The sequence below is a fragment of the Ursus americanus genome, chromosome 7, assembly GCF_024610735.1.
Source record: "Ursus americanus isolate L20-20 chromosome 7, mUrsAme1.1.p, whole genome shotgun sequence".
Taxonomy (NCBI): domain Eukaryota; kingdom Metazoa; phylum Chordata; class Mammalia; order Carnivora; family Ursidae; genus Ursus; species Ursus americanus.
In genome coordinates, this window is record NC_142133.1 from 17,265,664 (window position 1) to 17,288,768 (window position 23,105).

At 36.7% G+C, this 23,105-nt stretch overlaps 1 protein-coding gene across 3 annotated transcripts in view; it reads left to right on the top strand.

The window, feature by feature from the left end:
• Positions 1-79: 79 nt before the first annotated feature.
• The window catches only part of FOXN2 (forkhead box N2), a 60,179-nt gene continuing 37,153 nt past the window's right edge, over positions 80-23,105 (top strand). The window contains exon 1 of one of the 3 annotated variants that reach the window (XM_045787949.2): positions 80-219. The gene's annotated coding sequence lies outside the window, so the exon portion shown is untranslated. Of the gene's footprint in view, positions 220-360; positions 545-695; positions 837-23,105 lie in introns of those variants that run through there. The other 2 variants (XM_045787947.2, XM_045787950.2) reach the window with 2 other exon arrangements.

The following is a 23,105-nucleotide window of genomic DNA, read 5'->3' on the forward strand; positions in this document are numbered from 1 at the left end:
CGCCGCGCCCCGCCGCACTCCTATAGGTCCTTCCCGGACAGGCGAGGCCTTTCCATTTTTCCCGCCTTCCCAGCCCCTCCTCAGCCCGAAACCGGCACTGGCCCACAACGTCTCCGCCCTGCCTTCCGTGCGAACCCCGCCCTTCCGGACACTGCATCTCCCTTCCTTCCCACCAGCAGTTCAGAACAGCTTGCGAGAAGGTCCCGGGCCGGCCCTTAGGTAGGAGGTGGGAGGGGACACCGAGGGGCGGACCGAGCCCCCTCCCGAGGGGTCGCGAGAGGCGGAGACCAGAGGGAGGGGCGGGGCTAATCTCCTTGGCGCCGCGTTGCCATGGCAGCGGGGGAGGGTGCAGGGAGGGGGAGGAAGCGGGCGGGAGGGGGATGTGGTGCTGCCGCGGCCGCCACCGCAGCTGCCGCTGCCTGCTCTTCGCCGCGTCTTCCCGGAGGCGGCTGCTGGAAGCCGCCGGGAGCAGCTGCGGTGCTCTGCCATATTGTGTCTTCCCCTGCCCGTCCCTCGCCTCCCCGCTGCGGCGGCCGAGCAGACGGTGAGTCCCGTGCAGAGTGGCGCCTTCCTGGGCCGGCGCTGCCGGGCGGCCGCGCTCCCCGCCCCAGCCCGCGGCACAGCTCCCGGGCGCGGAGGCAGCGCGTGCGGCCGGCGGCCGGCGTGGGGCGCGGAGGCGGCTGTCCCGTGACGCGCCCGGACATTTTTGTCCTGTGAGGAATTGGCGCCAGCACGGGGGTCTCCCCTGCGCGGGCTTGGGTCCGGTGTGGGCTCCCGGGGGGTGTCGAACTAAGGGGAGCGCGGCCCCGTGAGGAGTTAGGAGTTTTCTGTGAGAGGTAATGACTACTCCGGAGTGGGTGCCGCGCGGCGGAATCCGCGGGGAGGGGTGCCGACTCTCCGACAAGGCTCGGAGGTGGCCCCGAGGACGCTTAGAGCTCAACTCAGTGCGAATCTGCTGTTAGAGGAAGTGCCCCAAGCCCCTCGGGAGTGTGTGCAGCACCCCCTCCCCCGCCTCGAAGTGGAGCGAGACGTGCGGGGCGTGGAGTCCTGGTCCGGCCCCAGGCGGCCTGGCTGGGCCCCGCCAAGTAGTGCCCAGGGAGGCGCCGGACGCTGCCTGGAGTGAACTTCAAGCCCCGCGGCTGCCGGGCGTTGGGGGCACAGGGGCGGGTCCTGGATGTGGGGGTGGCCGACCCCGGCACCCTCTGGCCCCTCCTCCAGCGCCCTGGGGGCCTCGCCGCGTGGCTGTCTTGGTAGGGGTGCGAGTTAGGGTTTTTCTGCGCTGCAATATGGACACTTCCTGTTCGCCGCCTCTCTCGGGCCCGTGGTTACTTCTGCCTTTCTGTCTTGTCTCTGGGAGGGTGAGAGGTCGTGGGGGCGTATTCGAGGCCCTCCGCCTGCTGGGTTCGCCCCACCGCAGCAGCAGCGAGTCTGAAACCCGGGAGGACGGTGGGAGTCGGAAAAGCGGCCCCTGTGCGTAGCCCACCGACCTCCACTTACTCAACTCCACCTCTTTTACTCCTCTGCAAAATGCCTCTGTTCCCACCTTAGCTCGCGGGAATGAGCGTAGCGAATTCAGTGGGGTGCACTCTCGGGATCTTCTTGGACCCGATTTCAGCTTTAGAGGCTCTTTAAAGCAGCTCCAGTACTTCGTTTTCACCTTACAGGAGGAAAAAAAGTCTTAGCGTGCGAAGAAACGGCACAGTATTTCTTCTACCCCAACTCCGAGGTGGAGGGAGGAGGGAGGTTATTTGTTTCCAGCTTAGTTTGTGCTGTTTCTCTTGTCTTCCTTCTGATTGTGACAGCCACGTGGCCGGCTGAGTGTAATAGAGTGCCCTAGCGCCACTAGGTCTGAGGCTTCACTGGTACCAGGGGCTTTGTAAACGTGCTGTAGCCTCACATCCACATTTATTTTGGTGTTTTCTGAGATGAGGAAGTGGAAAAAGCTGAACTGTCCATGTCTCTCTCTCCATCCGAATTTTAAGACTTAATCTCTGTTACCTTGTAGTCCTTGTAAGGTATATATTGCCGTTTTTGCCTTCCTCTGCTGTTTTGATGATTCATCTCTAAAATCTCAGCAGTGTTAGGTACCATTAAGGAGTGGTGGGAGAATAGAGTAGTACATTATGGAGTTCCCCAACTCTGGAAAAAAAGTCGTTTGTATTTCAAAAGCATCAGTGAGAGATTCTAATGCAATAAGAAATAATCATGTTCTGGAGTATTTCTTTTTGAGTTTTATCTTTATCTCTTTATCTTCTGTTGTCTTATTTTTTTCTTCTTACATATAAATTCTGACCTGAAAAAATATTTTATGAGTGAAAATACTTGTTTAGGAATGAAGTAAATACCCGTTTGATTTGTGTATGTGCACTTTCTGAAGCTCTTTTTGGGAAAGTTTTAATGGTTGATGTGAATGTTAACATGAACAGATTTTATTTTAAAGAATGAAATTTAACTTTGAGAATATATGAAAGTAAAGGGTCAAAGGGTTGAAGATAAAAAAAAAATCCAAACTTTTGGAGAGTTTGGCAAGTTTTAGAATTTAGATGTAACCCCTGGGTACTAATGCATGATGATGTTTCATTTTGTAAATGCTTTGGTGGATTTGCATTATTTCTGTAACAAATGTTTTTATTTGAATCAGTTTTACTTGAAGGGTGCTAAACCACAGGAAACATTTAGAATGTGTTAAAGAATTATGTAGAGAAGTTACAGCAGCACCATTTATTAGAATTTAATTATGCCATAACAATGGTTCTCAATGAAGTTAATAGATAAAAAGATTGGAGAGGCTTCAGTGCAGAAAAGATAATGTGATTGAGAAATGAATATATGTGCTGACCACTGAGAGCAATGCTTAGTTGAGAAAGAAAAGTAAATGAGATGATGAAATACTTATATAAAGCAGGAAGCACTGAAAACATATGCTGTATGATAACAGCATTATTAGTTATGGGATCCGACTATCGAATGAAACTTTAAAAAGTGCCATCCAAAGGGACTTACTATTGTTCTTACAGTAGCTTAGCTACTCACAGTATGTGTTGTGTTTTGCATTTAGATTGTTGTCTTTTTGGTAACTGGGTTTTGCACAAATGCAAAAAGTCTCCCAGAAATGAAGTTTCAAGGGCCCAGTGCTTTGCTGATTTCTTAGGAAGAAACAGGTCTATGATGATCACATCATATTCTTTGGTTGAAGAGACTAGATTAACTAGATTAACACCCATGAAAATAAGAATTTATATTGTGAGAGGATATAGTTAGGAGTTAAATTATATAATGCAGGCAAGTACTGTAAGACTTAAAAGGTGAAGGAACCTAAAGGGTTTTGATTTAGATGGGAGGCTTCTTCAAGAAATAAGGCTCTTGCTTTCTAAAGTCTAACCATGTTACTCCCCTTAGATTAATCTTCCTGAAAATTGTATCATTCTTATGTCAAGCATGAACTGTATCACCCTTTATGTCAAGCATGAATACCAAATTTCTTCTCAGGACTTTACAAACTTTCATCCCTGTCTTCTCCCATCTTTTCTTCCACTAACCTTCAGGAACTGTTCTTTATTTACTACTTCAGTGTTGTATAACAATTTTACTTCTTACCTTTGCTGGTAAGAAGGTTCCGCGCACCTGCACACATCCTCCTAACCACTGAAGAAATACTCGAGCTTGAGTCTTGGCTGCCCTGAGAGCCTTGGAACTACAGAGATATAGACCTGCCTTCACCTCTCGAACTGAAAATTCTTTACCTTCTCAAATAGCATGTAATTCTTTTGGCTGTAGCATTCTGTACTGCCTTGTTTTCACTTAATAAATTCTTTCTGAGCACTTCCCATGTGGCAGGCACTGAAAATACACCTTTGAATGAGACAAATATTGCTATGTTCTTTGTTAATCATCTTTTTAGGTTTTATTACCCCAAGGAAATTATAAAGTCTTTGACCACCCAGAATAATCTTATTTTCTTGTGTATATGTGATATGCTTAGTGAGTATTGAATTATTTTCTGAATAAAGGAAGGGCAGGACTTATGGTATGAGGTAGAGAGATGAATGGAAGGATCTTTATGAGTGAAGGGTACAAAAGCATAAGCAATTACGGATGGCCTTGAAAGTATCACTTCTGAATTTAAATATGGTTTAGTACCCCAAAAAAGATGGCATTTGAGCCTGGGAATATGATAAAATCCTTATTTGAGGAAGGTTCATTTGATAGCAGTGTATACTTTTATTAACTGTGGGGATGGAGAGGCATGGGAAAAAGATCTATTGAGAAGAAATTTATAACTTTGAGAGGGAGGTTTGGAAGAGGAGCATTATCAAGAAGATGGTAAGTTTAGTTAGTTGAGTGTAAGGTGAGTGGGAGATAGCAAGAGGAATATAACCTTTAAGTGACTAAAGATTAGAGATATGGAATAGTCCATTCAATACAGAAGTGACAGCTAATGTTATGAATTTTTGTCATAGAGTGAAATGAAATATTGAGGACTAAGAATGATACTTTGGGAAACAAATTCAGAGGGCATTTGCTTTGGTCATATGTAACTTCATAATTAATACTATACACTTATACAGTGCCTACAGTAGTGTTTTATTAATAACTTTATTTCCACTCGGAGAATGCTGTCTTTGTCTTACCACCAAACAGAGAAGGACCAAAAGAATGTTTATCATCACTTGCTTCCAAGGGATTTTGATTCATTCCTTATTTCCCTTACTCTGTTTTTATTTAAATAAACCTTTTTAGATTAGTTTCACATTTACAGTAAAGTTGCAAGATAGTACGTATGAGTATACATTACTCAGTTTTCATTTCATTTTCGTTGTTAGCTTTTTATATTACTATGGTACATTTGTCATAACTAAGGAAACAAAATTGCTACATTTCTAATAACTAAACTACACACTTTATTCAGATTTCACTAGTTTTTCCCTACTGTCCTTTTTCTGTTCCAGAATTCCAAATTCTCAGATTTTTCTTGTTTTTATGACTGACAGTTTTGGGGAGTACTAGTCAGAAATATTAGAGAATGTCCCTCAATTGAGATTTATCTAATATTTTCCTCATGATTAGACTGGGGTCATGGGTTTTAGGGATGTTTCCCCCCACCCTTCCATATTTCACTCTTTTAGAAGCAAGTTGCTAAGCATATCCCATGCCTAAGGCCTTAACCTAATTTTGATTCATATATTTATTTTATTTCCCCCAACCTAATTTTCTTTTCCATAAATAAACATTAAACTTGGATAGATATTTTTTAGGTATCTGCTGTATTTCAGTGCTAAGAATATAGTGGTGAGCAAGAGATGTCATTTCTACTTTTCTGGAGTCTGCCTGATATAAAACATAAAATAGAATTTATCCCCTCATTTACATAGATGATGATTTCACTGTCAGTTATAAACATAGTATTACTATAAGGCCTAAAAGGCTAAAATAAATCTCTTTACTAAGGTAAAGAGTCACTTAGTCACTTAGAAGATAAGCTTATTATCATAAAGGTTAAATATATATACCATAAAAATAACTGCCTTTTTGTACCAACACAGAAAATGGAAAATTACTTTGATTCTCCCCAAATAGATATATTCCTGTTAAATACAGGAGTAGGATAGTTTAATTACCATTAATTATCCTCATAACCTATAAAGTTTGCAGGTTGTATAAGAAAATTCTTGGCTTCTTGATTGTATTTTTGTAGGTATTTGGTGTTTTTGCCACTTACAAGTGGTTTGAAAGGTGTGTTGGGGAAAACACACTGGGAAAAGAACAGACCCTGCACTCTTATGAGAGGCTGTGATTATTATTGAAAAGAAAATGAAGTTGAAGAAAATAACAGTTGAAGTTTTAGAAGTGATGATAAACTTTTTTGGAGGGAAGTCACTCTATACTTAATAGAAGAGTAATGCCATTCTAACATTGGGAATGTTTTTGAGAATATTATCAATAAAACAGTGCTGGTTTTATTGGACAATAAAATTTGATTAAAGGCCTGTTGAATTAGGATTTCAGTTAATTTTTTTCTATTTAACTGGGTTAACTAGAAAGTGCTCTTACTTTGAACTCTTACTGAAATTCTTTCTAAAATGTTTTTAATTAATACATTGTACCTTTCACACTATATTGTACAGCCCACTGAGCATAATTTAATATTTTAAGTTAGAATTTTGACACAGAACTAATATAGTACTTTTGAGTTTTATTCATAACCTTGGAGGTAGAGAATTGAGAAAATTGGTAAACTTATATCCTTGTGGTTTGTTTATCTTAAAAGAGGAAATACAGAAAAAGAAGTGATTTCTTGTAAATTAAGGTTTTCCTGTTCCTTTTGTTTGCCCCTTGCCTTTGTCCAGCTCCTCCATCCTTAAAAGTTTAGTTGAATGCTACCTTTAGTATGGTTATTGAACAACTTTTATTGATAATCATAGCAGCAATCAGTACCTTTTAGTGAGCACCTATTATAGTCTGACATGGAATTATACTAGACACGTATTATATAATATGTAGGGTATGTATTAATTCCTCATAACAACCCTACAGGAAGTATTTTTTGCTTATTGATAAAGAAAAAGATAATGAGAAGTTATATAAATGCAGTACTGTGTATTTGAATCCAAGTCTGTCAGACTTTAAAAATGCATATTCTGGGGTGCCTGTGTGGCTCAGTTGGTTGAGCTTTGGGCTCATGATTTTGGCTTAGGTCATGATCTCATGGGTCCTGAGATCCAGCCACATGGGCTCCGTGCTCCATGGGGCATCTGCTTCAAGATTCTCTTCCTCTGCCTCCCTCCCCCTTCTTTCTCTCTCTAAGATAAATAAATCTTTGGGGAAAAATGCATATTCTATGTACTGTGACCTGAAATCTTTAAAAAGGGGGTATTTGCCAGGATGAGACACGTCTTGATCTGTCTCCAGGAAGGAGTAGGGAAAAATACAGGGTAGGGAGAGGAAACTAATATTTCCAGGCCATTTTCACTCATTTGATGCCTAATTTATAGAATACCTTTTCTAGCATTGCTACTACTTTATTGTTATAATGAGTTAAGTAAGTGGTGTTAACTCTTTGGGATTCAAGGAGGTTAAGTTATTTCTCAGAGTTGTATAAGCTTGTTGGTTGATGGGTCTGCTTGATCTCAAAGCCTTGCTCTTTGACTTTTCTAGTACAGGATGCTGCTATATTTATTCATTTATTTAAACATTTGCTTACTAAATGATCTGTACTAGAGCATAAAAATGAATATATTGAGTTCTTCCTGCAAGGATTTATAGTCTAGTGCAGTATTTCTTAAGTGGATGGTAGACCCTATGTAGTAAACTGTAATCAGCATTTCTTAAAAAAACCGAATAGAAAATTTCAGTGTATTGTATGTGGTAAGTGTAAAAGTGTAGTGTCATTTTGTTTTAGCTATATATGTATGTCATGGATCTCTATAAAAATGTCATAAATAGCAAGTAAGTTCCATAATAGGGTTCTATATAGAATGCTAAGGAAGCATGATGGAAAAAGCAAATAATTCAAGAAGGGCTGGAGAGGTGACTTTAAGCAGTTCTAACAAATGCGGTAGAGAGCCTTAAGTACATCTACAAGCCTAAAGGAGTAAAAGAGCATAGTACATTCAGGAAACTTGAAGTGGTATGAAATAGTGGCAAATAGGAGCCAGATTTTTCCCGGAGCTAATGGGCTACTGTACCAAAGATTTTAGATTTTATTAGGCCCATGGTGTTCTGGAGTCTCATGGGGTGCTTTTATTAAAGAACAAATACGTGTATGTATTTGATTGTATCATGTAATCTAGAAAGAGTTTTAACAATAGAAAAATTGACCGTATAACGTGTACGCAGTGTAAAATGGTGCCCATGAACATAACTGTTGATAAAAACAATCACAACCAAAAACTGGTTAAACAGTTTTGAGGTGACTATCAAATAAATGTTCCTCTTTTACTTTTTCTTGTGTTATGTCATCTGTTAGCTATTGCTAACAGACTAATGGTAGCAAGTGCTAACGTTTTAAGAGAAACTTTGTAAGAGAGAAAGTTGTTCACTTTTTCTTTGAATTAGGAAGACAATCGTTTTTGCGGTTTTGAGGACACTCGGGGCAAGTTGTTGGAATATTAATGTCAGACCCATTTCTGAAGGCAGAGTTTGCAAATTTTCCCTACAGCTGTTTTTTGTTTGGGTTGTATTTTTTCCCCCAAATTTTGCGTTATTTCCCAACATTTAAATATTGGTACATTTCATGTGAAATAACTAGAGTTCTGTCATCCCTGGAAAATTGAACTTTGTAGCAACATTGGTTTCATGTTCCTACATGGCGGTAATTGACTAAAGCTTATAAGGAGCTGTCCTTTTGACAGTTTCCATCACTCTCTATTGTCTTGCACTAGACAAGCTTCACTCATTTGTGGCCCACCTTGTCCTTGTAAGGCATTTGAATTGCCTGTGTACTGTACTTTGTGAAGAGTTTTTAAAAGGGGATTTTGGTGTTTGAAAGATCATTCTGCCATTACTGGAGAGGATAGATGGCGGAATACGAGAAGGGTCTGGTTAGAATCTTTATGCAATAGGGCAGGTAAAATGCCCTTTTTTTCTTTGGAACCTGCAGTACCTTGTACCTTTCTCAAAGCGAGTACTCTGTATAGCTTTCTATTATAGGTGTTACTTATCTCTTCAACTGAAGTGTAAATAACTCATACATAATATATTCTGGATAAGTGTTGAATTTAATTGTATTTATTTTGCAGACCACCATATTTGTCACAAAGATGAGTTTTCTTGGCAGTTTTAGATTATTTCCTAAAAAATCGTTTATGAATTTTAAGTATTAGTTGCAGTTTATTCTAAAAATCAGTCAATGTCAGATACTTTTTAAAGTATGTGTTACATGTGAGAAACAGAACAGGTAGGTACTATATATTAAGATAGTAGACTTTTAATTCATCATCCTGTTTGCCAAACATAAGGACAAAACACTGTGAGAAAATTTGTCTCTTGGTTTGCCACGTCGTTTTATGAAGTTGGTTTGAAGATTATTCCAAAAATTTTTTATAACTATTTTCTATTGATACCTAGAAGTAGTTTTAAATTAATTTATCTGTAGTTTTTGATTTTCCTAAATTCCTTTTTTATCCTTTTTGCTGTAAAATAAAATGTAGTTGTAGAAAACAAATGTGTAGCTTGGTGAATTATCGCGAGACCAACACCCATGCAACCATCTTCCAGGGTAAGGGATAGAATTTTGCCAGACACCTTAGAAGCCCTTCCATATCTGCCTCTTTCTCAAATATAACTCCCTTCCTTCAAAAAATAACTGCTGTTCCTGACTTTTTTGAAAATCACTAAATTTTCTTTTTTGTTTTATTACCAAGTACATATCCCCAGACACTAGAATTAAGCTTGCACCATTCCTTCCACTTCATTTCTTTTTGATTGTTTTCTTTTCACCCTCTGTTTTTCTTAAGGCTTTATCTCATATGTTTATTTTTTTTGTTTCTTGAGTCTTCATTTCTGAAATTATTTTTTCCATTTAATTTCAGATTCTTTGTCACTTTATTTCTGAGTTTTTATTTTGATACCTGTTTTTCTTTCATGTCTTGTATAATTTTTTTAAGTTCATTTTGAAGTAGAAGCTCATTTTTATCTCTCCTGTGAGCATCCCTTTCTGGCATGCTTTAATTGTCTGTAGGATGTTATTGTATCCCACCCCTCCCCTTTTTAAAAATTTATTGCTGTGTTTGGGGAGCGGTAAGTACACTTATGAGACCTACCCTGTTAAAAAATGTTTAAGTGTACAATACAATATTGTTACCTGTAGGCACTACGTTGTATAGCAGATCTCTAGAACTTACTCATCTTGCATAATGGAAACTTTATACCCATTGAACAACTCCCATTTCCCCCTCTCCCTTGCTTCTGTGAGTTTGACTATCTTCCGGTTTCTTTTTTCTTATTGTAACTTTGTATGATATTCAGCCTCAGTACTTTGACTTGTTTCTTTATATGAAAATAGCTTTCTTGAACTTTAAGGAGGCTTAGTTCAGATAGCTCTTCTAACTTCACAGATTTCTCTTTTGTTGTTTTTGTGTATTATTAAAAAAATGGTAGATGGCTTTCTGAGATTTCCTGGCTCTGTTCTACTCTGACACTTCTGTTTGGACCTTCTCTTTCCTGTATCTTGTTTGCCCATAACCTGCTCAATTTTATTTTCATTCCCAGCATTTCCTCTTAAGTGTAGACTCTGTCTTAGAAGACAGCCTCAAATGCCAGTTTCAAGGGACCTAAGAGGACCAGACTGCTCCAGGCCTGTAGGCCTTATTGTGAACTGCTCGCACTTAACTACAGGAGTAATTTTAGCTTCTCACAAATTGTGTCTCACTGCTTTCCGCTGAATACCTTTTGGCTATTTTGTACTTCTGTTCTCAAGTTCTTCATACACCTCATTACTTCCCCTGCTTTCTCTCACTTAGACACCAATAGAAAATAGGTTGGGGGAGGAGTGGGGGAGAAGAGGTTGGGGCTGTTGGTGGTTTTCAGTCCTTTGTATTATGGGGTTTGTGGTGAGACTGTCAAATAGTTTTGTTGTAAAAGTTACTCATGGGTTTTTGGGTTTGCTCTCTAACTGCGCTGTTTTATGTAAAGATTCACAAGGAATCAAAAATTTGCTGCCACCACAGCTGCCATTTTCCATAATCCTCTTCCCAATAATTTTAATTTGGGGAGTGGTTATATCTCTTTTCTCCCCCTAAAATCTCGGCAAAAAACCTTATTTCTTCTAAAATTATTGCCACTTAATGCTGTCCATTGATTTTATATGTCACAGCTCTCTGAACCTGTTGTTCTGCTCTGATTATTTCTTCTTAGTCGAGAGAGCATTTAAAAGTCTATTAAAGATCCTTTGGGATATTTTGAAAGGGTCATGGGATTATCTTTCAGTTGCAAATACAAGTGTTAGGGCTTTGACATTTAATGCTTTAGCTCTTTCCAATATTTAAAAGCTAACCTACATTATTTACACCTCCGGCTATTCTTAAATTATGGAGAAAGAATTGGTTAGTTTTGAGAACTTGTTGATTTTCCTTTATATAAGATAGTAGTTCAGAAATATGAAATAATCAGAAAGCTTAATGGGATGGTCTCTTGATGTTTAGAAAAACAAAAAGATTTAAATAATTTGTTCAAGGTAAAGATACTTATTTAACAAACAGCAAATGCTTACTGTATGTTAGGAAATAGATGCATGTAAGTAAATAATTGCAGTGTGATACATACCCTTCTAGACACAGATTCAAGAGTAGTGTGGGAACACAGAAAGTAGAAACCAGCTTTCCCCAAAGAGTGGGATTAGGTAAGTTGAATTTTTTAGTTATAATGGAGGTTTACTAATGGTGTATCATTACCTTTAATAAACTCATTTTCTCTTTGTTTTTGTGAACTTTTCCATTAGTAGTGCTTCATACCAATAGTAACTGTAGACTTCCTTTAATTACTACTTCCAAATAGCATATTGTTCAGATGGAATTAAAATAATTAATGCTTAAAAAGTTTTCTGATACTATTTTCCAAATACTGCTTAAGTAGAGAACTAAAATTTAAGAAGTGAAAGGCTCACAAAGCAGAATGGAAGACATAATATCTAGCATAGTATTCTGTACTTGAATGTTAATTGCTCAGTAAATATTTTTTAATGAATATCATTTTACTTTTCAGATTTTTGTTCTTTGGGCAAAAAAATCTCCTTTGTTTAGTTGAAAAAAATTAACAATATGCTATAATTTGGGTTTTGCATGTCTAATCTAGTTGGCATCAAGTAAGAACCAGGTTATTTGCCTAAGTACTCTTCTTAGGGTTGTTGTGTCCATTGTTTTCTAGTTTTTTGTTTGTTTCTTCATTCTGGAATGAATGAGTCTTTTTTTAAGGTATAGAACTTTAATGTTTATAAAGTGGTTTCATTTCTGTTGTTTGCTTTGAGCTTTTGACACAAATAACCACAGTAAAAAAAAGGACATATAAATGCAGTTGTAACATAGGAGAGATAAACATGTCTAAAAGAAGTTCAGATGGTAATTGCATGGAGGAGTTGTTATTAGGGTTTTGGCTGTATGGTGGTAGGGAAGGTAGACAATCCAGATGTTAGAATAGCAGGAGCAAGTATAAATAGAGAAATGCACAAGAAGTATTTGGACAGAATTAGTCTAGTTTGAACTAACTTCAAGTAGAGGAGGATTAGCTTGAGGATATAGATATTGAGTCAGATATATTTATGATAGCATGTACTCTTTTTCAGTCATTTGTACTTATGGAGCAATCTAAGCAGGGTGAAAGCTAGTGTAGTAGTGAAGAGTGTGAGCTCTGGAGCGATACTCCCTGAGCTTGGATCCCATTTGCCACTTTAGAGTTTGTGATAATGAACATACCATTTAATCTCTCTGTATCTGTTTCCATATATAAAATGGACACTAATAATAGCAACTGCCTGATAGAGTTGTTGTGAAGATTAAAAGTTAATACTAGTAAGGCACTTAAAACAATTCCTGGTATCAGTAAGCATTCAGTCGATTTTTTTAATATAAGAAAGTACTAGCTCCCTCATTTACATAAATCATGTGTACATGATTTATACACACACATAGGAAATATACATATGAGTAGGATAAATAGGTTCTACCATGTGTGTATCTACAGGAAAGCTGGTAATATTTGAATTTCAGTTTTTGATGGCATTTAGATTAGTATAGAATGAAAATCCAACCATCTCATTTTATAGATGTCCAAGTTATGTGGTAGCAGAGCTAGAACCAAGATCTGACAGACAACAAATATTTGAGGAGTAAACAAAGCAGACAACCAGCTCTACCATTGTGCAGCTTTCAGTCAGTTAGGAAAGATACATCTTAAGCCATCTCAGGTATGATAAATGTTATCAAAAGTATAGGATATTATGGAAGCACAGAATATAGGGTCCTGTCTAGTCTGGGATGTAGAGAAGATTTCCCTTAAGATTTTAAAGCTTCAATGTGAATGATAAATAGCAGCCAGGGCTAGGTGAGATGAAGAGTGTGTCAGGCAAAGGAAGTAACATTTGTAAAGGCCCTGGGGGAGGAGAAAGCATGGCCTACTCAGAAAGAGGGGAGAACGAGGGAAAGAGTGGCAAAAGATGTGGCCAGAGAAGATAGACAGGGGCCAAGTCTCGTGCCAGGTCTCATGTACCACGTAAAGGATTGTGCGTTTGGACCTAAGGGTCCCCTTGATGGATTAAGGAAGAAAGGGACATTGTCAGATTTGCATTTTATAAGATAATATTGTAGGGAACAAATTAAGAGAGGATCAGGCAGAGATGCAGGGAGACTAATTAAAAAGGTATTGTCAGAGCCTCTGTGTACGTTTGTGCAGAACACAATTATAAGGGGTACCATTCATGTAGACTACTATTATAGTGGTCTAGATGAGAAATGGTATTGATCTGGGCTATTGTTGTAACTGAAAATGGAGAAAAGTAGACAGGTTTCATATTTAACTATTTCTCCAAAATCTATCCCCAGATCACACCTGTCTTCTGAACTTTAGATCACATATATCCCAAATGTCCACTCTATTTGAATATCTCACAAGCCACATTCAACAGGTCAAAACAAAACACACAAATACACATATATACACACCATCACCACTACCACGAACATTGATCTACCTCCAAGTCAAGGAAAGCAGCCATTTTGCTGTCAGTATTCTCTGTATTAAATGGAACTAACATCCTTTCCGTGGCTGATCCTATCTACTGGTAGTGACAACTAGACCTCTTAGCTACATATGGCTACAGTTGATTTGGCTATTTAGAGTTTAGGTTATATTCTGAGTAAGTTTATTTAGAAACTTAGTTTATTAGGTTAAGTGTTACTTTCTACAATGCCCTGGAGATAGTTTATTTAATAACATAAATATCTTTAATAATTTTTAGCATAAATGTGTTTTACTTCAGTAATTACATGTAGACGGTTAGTTGAGTCTTATTTAAAATGTACTTACTTTTAATCATACTTTTAATTAATCATACTTTTGTGTTGTTTTTAGAATTACATATAAAATCTATATATTAAATCAACTGGTATAGAGTCCTAAGTTTCACTTTTGCTTTCCTAATTTGATATAGAAGGCTATTAGTAAGATAAGATATCATTTTCTGCCTTTATTAAATGTATTTCTGATCTTGAATGTTCTTTTAAAAGATGCTTATTTTCAGTGGAACAATTTAATTGGCTGTAGGAGATTTACTGCATGGCTGACTGATTATGGCTTATTTCAAAGCATTAAAAATAATTTCTACATAAATTTTGATGACAAAGAGTACTTCCTATTTGTATTCAAATGCCAACCAAGTTTACCCATGTACTTTAGGACATTAATCTGTTGACTTTCAGGTTTCTATAACTTTGTTCTTTTCAACATTACTTTTCGAGTGTAGTTGGTATAGGACTGTCAAAGAACCAAAGTGCTGGTTGGTTAACTGGTCGCTGTATGGTTTGTAGCATGGTGATATTACTTCTAATTCTAGATGGCATGGGTATTTCCCTCCATTAGTGATTATTTTTATTTTTTTTAATTTCTGTGTTGTCAGTGTTTTCCAGCCTTTAACATATTTTCCTTTGTACACCACATTGATTGCAGCCCCAAAAGTTGAGAAAAGATGAGTTTTCTAAGCTAGATTTACTCTAAGAGCTAGTAGTGCTTTATTCCCCTATCATTTTTAGTAACAGGTAAAGTAAATTAGTGCTATGTTTTAGATGGTAATAGAAGTTTTCAAGTTATTTTGTCATCAGCCTTTTTTAAACATTTATTAGAACTAGCCATTTTCCTTATCAGAGAAAACAATTCTCACTGCATTTAGATCTTTTGTGGTACTGTTTTTTTAGATCAGTATTTCTGTGTATGAAAGGCAGGGTTATTTGCTAGCATTCATTTTAGGAAACGTATTTATTTGGTGTTTATACAGAAAATACCAAGTTTGTTTACTGGTTAGAAGCAAATGTGTTTCATTTTTTTTACTTATAAAGCTATTGCTTCATTTTAACTTCCCCAAGAAACTGATGAACAACTGAGACACTTTTTTAAAGAGACAAATGCTGCAACAATGTGTAGGGGAAGTCTATGTAATGTGTACAAGTAGCACAAAACTATTTAGATAGAAATGGCATTTAAATCATGGTTTACACTGTATACCTAGGCAAGTTAGGAGAGGAGAAAAATGGATTCAGTGGAAGGTTAGAACAGAATTTGTTCCCCCAGATTTTAGTGTTTTATGCTTTTAGCATGAGTTGGAGAAAGGTCTTTTCCTTCACTCAATTTTATTTCTTTTTTTACCCCTATTCGTAAAACAGTTTCCCTATGAGACAAGTCTTTGACCCTTTTGTATTCTGCATCCCCCCCCCCCTTCCTGCCCTTTCTTGACTGGAAAATGCAGCTGCACACATTTTTTGTGTGGAGACAATGGATCACATGCTGTGTCACCTAAATCTATGACCAAGAGGCAGTTTTATCCCTAAGAGACCATAATGCTTCAGTTGTCCTGGATACATGACATCATGTAGCATTATAATCAAACACACGTCTTTTTGCAGTATATTTGGTATTTGAATCTACCCTCTAATCTCAGTATTGGATTTTATGGGATGGACAGTATTTATAATAGAGAATCTTAATCAGAATGATTTTATTGTTATTCAGTAGGAAAGACTGAGTTCCTCCCTTTTATATGTCTAAATTTTTTCTTACATGAGGGTTATACTTTGAGTTAATGGAGTATCATCTAGTATGTGTTAGGTTTGTTACACAGTGCCTTGCAAATAGTATGTGCTCAATAAATGTACACTTTGTTTTTGTTCTCAGTGTGGTAAAGTAACAGGAATAAAATCGTTTTCTTTTTTTTTTAAATGAAGCAACTCTTAGGATTTAAAAAATAATTAGTTATCTGTAAACTGCTAAAATATTTTATATTGAGCTTATTATAATAAGCTTCTTAATACTATTGAAAAGGTCCTGGAAATATAATGCTGTGGCTTCCAGGGTTGAGAAAAGGTATTTTATTATAGTTAATCAATGAAAATAGTTCACTCCCAAAGAGAATGGAGGAGAGGGAAATTGAGTGGAAATTTCTTTTATGTATTTATCTTCATCAGAGAAAGCTTAAATTATGGTAAAGAATTGAGATGATTGCCAGGCTGTGCTAATAAAATCACAAACATTTTGGAATTCTATACTATGCTATGTCTCTGTAGTAGATTTGTTTTTTCTATGGCAAACATTGTTTAGTGACCTGAACTAAGTGAAAGACTCTTTCCCTTTGCTAGGGGTTGTTTTAGCCCAAGTCAAATAGTTTTTTATATTGGTTACTTTAAAGTGATTGGATGGGAGAGCTACAAATCTAAGATGGCCTACTCTTTGGTTGCTCTTTTACATTTGCAGGATTGTTTGATTTACTCATGATATTAAGTTATTGATAGGGAAGAAGGAAAGTCAATAAAAATAAAGTTTCCAAATGTCTTAAGTCCACGTAAAAAGATAGCATTAGAAAATTTAAATGCATTTAATTAAATATAGCCAAAAAATAATATTCATTTCTTACATGCTTCATGAATTTACATGTTTAAAGTATTTATAATGAGACTGATATTAAGTAGAAAGCTAGACTACAAGAGTGAAAAGAGTGAGAAATAATTTAATCTGTAGGTCAGATGCTGCCATATTGTTCAAGGTTAATCATCCCTTGCTTTGAGCATAGGACTGACAGCAAGTCTTCTTCAGGATTTCTCTGTACAATTGCTCAAGTGTTGGTTTCATCTTCTTCCCAGTTCTAGTAAAACGTAACAGATGGCATGGTTCCTTTTCACTCTACTGTAGTAAAAGCTTTTAACAGCAAAATTGATTTTCCTCATTACCCTTTTTGGGTTTTCTTTCTTTCTTTCTTTCTTTCTCTTTCTTTCTTTCTTTCTTTCTTTCTTTCTTTCTTTCTTTCTTTCTTTTCTTTTTTTAATGAGGAACTCTTAAGATTTATTTTTTTTTTAAAGATTTTATTTATTTATTTGACAGAGAGAAAGACAGCCAGCAAGAGAGGGAATACAAGCAAGGGGGGTGGGAGAGGAAGAAGCAGGCTCCCAGCATAGGAGCCTGATGTGGGGCTCGATACCAGAATGCTGGGATCACGCCCAAAGCCGAAGGCAGGCGCTTAACGACTGAGCCACCCAGGCGCCCCGGAACTCTTAGATTTAGAAAATAATTAGTATTTGTAAATTGCTAAAATATTTAATGTTGAGCTTATTATAATCTTACTCTGTTGAATAAATATAGGAAATACACTAGGAAAAGAAAAATTAGCTGGGAGTACAAGTTTAAAAATGGAATAAATTTACTTTGGGATATTAGGGATTCACTGTCATATTTTATTTATTCATTCATTCATTCATTCATTTATTTATTTATTTATTTATTTATTTATTTATTTATTTGACAGAGACAGCCAGCGAGAGAGGGAACACAAGCGGGGGGAGTGGGAGAGGAAGAAGCAGGCTCCCAGCGGAAGAGCCTGATGTGGGGCTCGATCCCAGAACGCTGGGATCACACCCTGAGCCGAAGGCAGATGCTTAACGACTGTGCCACCCAGGCGCCCCTATTTTATTTTGATCTGAGTATTTTTTGGTGCTTTTAAAAAATTTCTTAATGAGAATTCCTAGGTAACATAATGGATTAAAAATAAATTTTTAACAATTAAAAAATCATTTTGCAAATAGTATCTTAGATTTAGGGTTTGAAGAACTGTAATATAGGTAAGATAAAAACTTAATTAAAATTGAAAATGTAACATCAGGAGATTCAGTAATATTGAAAAGCACTTTTTAGAAGTATTAAACACATCATTAATAAAACTGAGTTAATTGCAATTATTCCTTATTTGCTAAGGATCTATATTACTTACTAAAGTATACAATAAAGAAGTCTCATATTCATGAGAATTGCTGGACTGAGATTTGGGGGGTTTTAAGTAAATTTTATATTCATGAACCCATTTTTTATGAACCCATATTTTTAAAGTACTATAGATATGCTAAAATCATTTAAGCAATTCATGAGAATTGCTGGACTGAGATTTGGGGGGTTTTAAGTAAATTTTATATTCATGAACCCATTTTTTATGAACCCATATTTTTAAAGTACTATAGATATGCTAAAATCATAAAACTATAAGTAATATCTTCAAAGAAGAGATTATTGTCTTGAATATTCTAACTTAATAAGAATTCTGTAACAGTATAGTAGATTCTGAATTAGTTGGATACAAATGAATATACTATATATGTAGATATTTATATTCCTGTTCTGTTTTGGTTATAGCATTATATTTGTCACTATATTTTTTCTTTTTCTTATTGAGAATGTCATTACTAGTGAAAACTCAACATTTTTTTTTTACTTCAGAGGTAGTGTATTTTGTATTTTCTTTATTTTTTATAAATTATTTTTGTGTGTGTGTATGAGAATGTTAGCATCAGGCAGAGCTGTTAGTAAAGGAACTTAAGAGTTTTTGGAGGCCATTAATAACAAAATACTAAAAAAAGTTCTCAAAGTTTATATGGTTTGGTTTCTTTTAGCTATTTGAACTAGAAAGATTTGAAGAAGAGTTCTGTCACGTAGCATGATTGGTAAAATACTGGTGTAACATAACATATAAAGTGCATGGAGACAAATACGGTAAGGAAGTGAAAGTCGCATCATAAAGAAAATGATGAAATTGTTATTGCACCACTTTTCTGAGAAGTCCTAATTTCAGATGGCTGCCTTGCCAGTGTCATTGGTCATAAGGGAGACCCATCCTTAATGTTAGGATTTTTTTTTAATTTCCAAACTTCAAAACATAAAGTATTGTTACTGATTTTGTACCCTAATTTTTGTATTTGAAAGATGTACCATTTATAAATCTACCTTAGGAAACTAATGATTTAAAAAAATTAATAATAATTACCATCTCTTTAGCTAGTATTCATTGTGTACTTACTCTCTACCACTTTTCTAAGTGCTTTATATTCTCATGTTAATTTGTATTAACAGTCATGAAAGTCAGTACTATTACAATTCTAAATTAGGTCTTATAGCCTATTGAGTGTCAGAGCTGGGATTTGAACCCAGGCAATATCTCTTCACAACTTATGCTCTTAGCTCTTTGCTTTACTGCCACCAGATTATAGTATCAAGAATAGTGATTTAGGGGCGCCTGGGTGGCACAGCGGTTAAGCGTCTGCCTTCGGCTCAGGGCGTGATCCTGGTGTTATGGGATCGAGCCCCACATCAGGCTCTTCCGCTATGAGCCTGCTTCTTCCTCTCCCACTCCCCATGCTTGTGTTCCCTCTCTCGCTGGCTGTCTCTCTCTCTGTCGAATAAATAAATAAAATCTTAAAAAAAAAAAAAAAAGAATAGTGATTTAGATTTTACTTTTTTTTCTAATATGAAATTGCTTATCCTTCACAATTTTAACTTCAGATACACTGTTCCCTCAAGTTTCTGCTAAGTATCTCTTAGTATTATGTGTATTAATTACTTTCTCAAGGAAGAAGCTTTTCATTTTACAGTTGTGCCATAGTTGTTAGATTCTATGCTAAAATAGTATACAATTATGGCAATAGAGCCATGTGTGTGGTAGGAGGAAAAGGGTGTTGTTGTTGTTGGTGGTGGTGGTGGTTTGTGGGGGGGGTTTGGGGTTGTTTTTTTTTTTTGAAGCTTCTTTGAAAAGGACCCAGAGAGGTTATTCTGAATGGTATATATGTTACACTTCTCTTTCTCCACATAGCAAGATGTAGAGATGTTGTAATCATAATCCACTATAGCGAGTACATTAGCTTTGAAATGTATTTTAGGTTTCTATATACATTTAGGTACTTCTGGCATTTTAGAATTCATAATATATATTTCCTGTTTATCAAGAAGTTACTTATTCTGTATCCTCAACTATTAAACCGCAAGTAGGTAAAAGGGGACTCTGAAATAGCTGGGGGAAAAAAATTTTAAGTTTATGTATTAAATTTATGTACCCTAAGGTGGGTTCTTTATACTTACTGATCTTACTGTGATCTTCTGTGAAATTCTAATAAAAATATTTTGGCTTTCTAGTCTATAGCAGATAATGGTAGTATAATACCATGTTAATGATTTAGAAATCCAAAATGCTCTGAAAACCAAAGTTTTCTCTTAGCATATTTAGTAGCAAAACATGATCTGAACTGATATAAGACTATTGATGGTCTTTATTTACTCTCTTCTTAGTGTGAATCTGCATTTTGCTGCAGAAATATTAACATGTTTATTGTGGGGTGCTGCCTCAAACCTCACTGACACATCATACAACATATCATATTTGCATTGTAGTTTCTTTCTAAACTCTCAAATATTCCGAATTCTCAAATATATCTGCCCTCAAGGATTTTAGATAAGGGATCACATACCTGTGTAATCAGGTACTGTGAGTGCAGTACAAATGAAAGCTAGGATATAATGAACTAAGAAGATTAATCCAGTAACTCAAGCATAGCAAGGTGAAGCCTTTTAGTGTGGAGCAATATTTCTCAACTTGAATAATACGTGGATTGCTTTTATTTATTTTTAAAGGTTTATTTATTTGAGAGAGAAAGAGAGTGAGAGAGATCACAGATGACAGGGAGTAGACTCACTGCTGAGCAGAGAGCCCAACGTGGGGCTCCAACCCAGGACACTGAGATCATGATACATAGATCCCTTTTAAAGAAAAAAATTATAAGTCTCATTTTAAGAATCACTGACTTTAGTTCCTGAAGTATTTTTTTATAAGTCTTTCATTTTTCTCTTTGAAAATAGTAAAATACGTTTTTATACTGTTACTGAAATAAAAGCACAGAATAAAAATTTGCAAAACTCTTGGCCCCCAGAGTATATCCCTGGGACATCCTGATTGGAGAAACACTAATAAAGTGGCAAATAGGCCTATATATTTGAATAGCCCCTATAAATATTCTTTGCAAGTCTGTTTATAATGACAAGCCTGAATCATAGTTAAGGGATTAAAGTAGCTTTCCTGTCTTTAATGAATATGATTTTTAAAAGGGATGAAAAGAACCAGGTATTTTTTTTTAAATGTGCACGATTTTTTTTTTTTTTAAAGATTTTATTTATTTACTTGACACAGAGAGAGAGACAGCCAGCGAGAGAGAGAACACAAGCAGGGGGAGTGGGAGAGGAAGAAGCAGGCTCATAGCAGAGGAGCCTGATGTGGGGCTCGATCCCATAACACCGGGATCACGCCCTGAGCCGAAGGCAGACGCTCAACGACTGAGCCACCCAGGCGCCCCTAAATGTGCACGATTTTTGATAACTACCTTCCACTCCAGGGAAATGTCCTCTACCCACTTCCAGTTGGGAATCACTGTCATAATGAGCAACTCTTACTGAGAGAGGAGTGAGTCAAATTCCTCAAGTGTGTTGAGGCAGAAGGAAGAAACAGTGCTCTAAGATACAGGATAATGTAGGTTAGTGATAGTGCCATCAGGAACTAATATAAACATCAGTTTCCAGCGGCATGGCAAACTAAATACTTGGACCAACCTTTCTGCTGAAAACAGCCTAAAATACTCGATAAAAATGCATCAGTGCTCTGGCACAGAAGTAAAGAATATTTAGACCGAACACTAATTGGAAACCCAGAGAGAACTCAGTGCAGTAAGCTGAGTACTAAGCTGGCTATTGCCTTGAGGGTATTTACCAAATCAAGTGAGTTTCTGTTTTCTTAGCCTTGTGGGGCTCAGGATCAGGAAGCAAAGCCCAGACCCAGCCAAGGTAAAACACCTAGCAGGACATAATCTTCCTCATTACTGTGGAGCCCCAAAGGGCTATAACTTCTAGACATAAGAGTGATCTAGATATTCTTTCCCTTCATGTCCTTAGAGAGGACAAAGAAAGTTATAAGAATATTGCTGCTAACAGGAAAAATAAAATCACTACTGAAAATTTATTAACGACAAACTAGCCCTTACACAGGTTTGCCTGAATTCACACTAAACCTCAAGCTTACAATTTAAAATGATCCTTCATTGTTACTACTCCTGGGAACTTGACAGAAGCAACACAAATCATCATCATCAAAGAGTTGCTTTTAGGAAAGTTCTAATGAAAATGAGTAGCTTAGGGGCACCTGGGTAGCTCAGTTGGTTAAGTGTCTGCCTTTGGCTCAGGTCATGATCCCACAGTCCTGGAACTGAGCCCCACATCAGGCTTTCTGCTCTGCAGGGATTCTGCTTCTCCCTCTGCTCCTCCCCTTGCTCTTGCTGTCTCTCTCAAATATATAAAAATCTTAAAAAAAAAAAAAAAAAAAAAAAGGAAAGAAAAGAAAAAATGAGTAGCTTATAATAAAAATTTACAGTCTGAGGAAACAAGGCATAATATAAGAGAATCAGCAGAATCAGACTTGCCAATAGTTCACATCTTGGAATTATCAGATATAAAATACAAAATTTGTACATTTAATATATTCATTGATATATCCAGTGAAAATTGGTACAATGAAAGATAGATATCTGAAGAAATCCAAAAATGCAACACAGAGAGACAAGAAAATGGAAACTATAAAAGAGATTAATAAAGGGGAAAATTTTAAGAGAAAACTGAGCACCTTTAGAAGAATATCAGGTTTCAATAACAACAATGGAAGTAGAAGACCATGAAATGATATACTCAGTGGAAATAAATCTAACAACTATGACATATTCTAGTTCAACCTAGAATTCTATAGCAACCAAAATGTCTTTCCTAAACAATGAGTAAAATAAAGATACGCTCAGGTGAATAAAATCTGAAAGTTCAAAAGCAGACCATGCTTTACGTAGAAGGAAAATGGTCATAGCAAGTATGAGATTGAAGAAGGAGAGTAATCAAAGAGAGTGGTTAAGTATATGGGTTAATTAATAAAAATTAGCTATAAGTAATATTACTTATTTAATATTATTAGCTGTGAATAATAAAAGCTAGAACTAAAGTACCAGTTATTATAGTTATTTACCAAATATCTGTTATTTTATAAACCAGGAGGTGATTGGAGCTAGTATTCA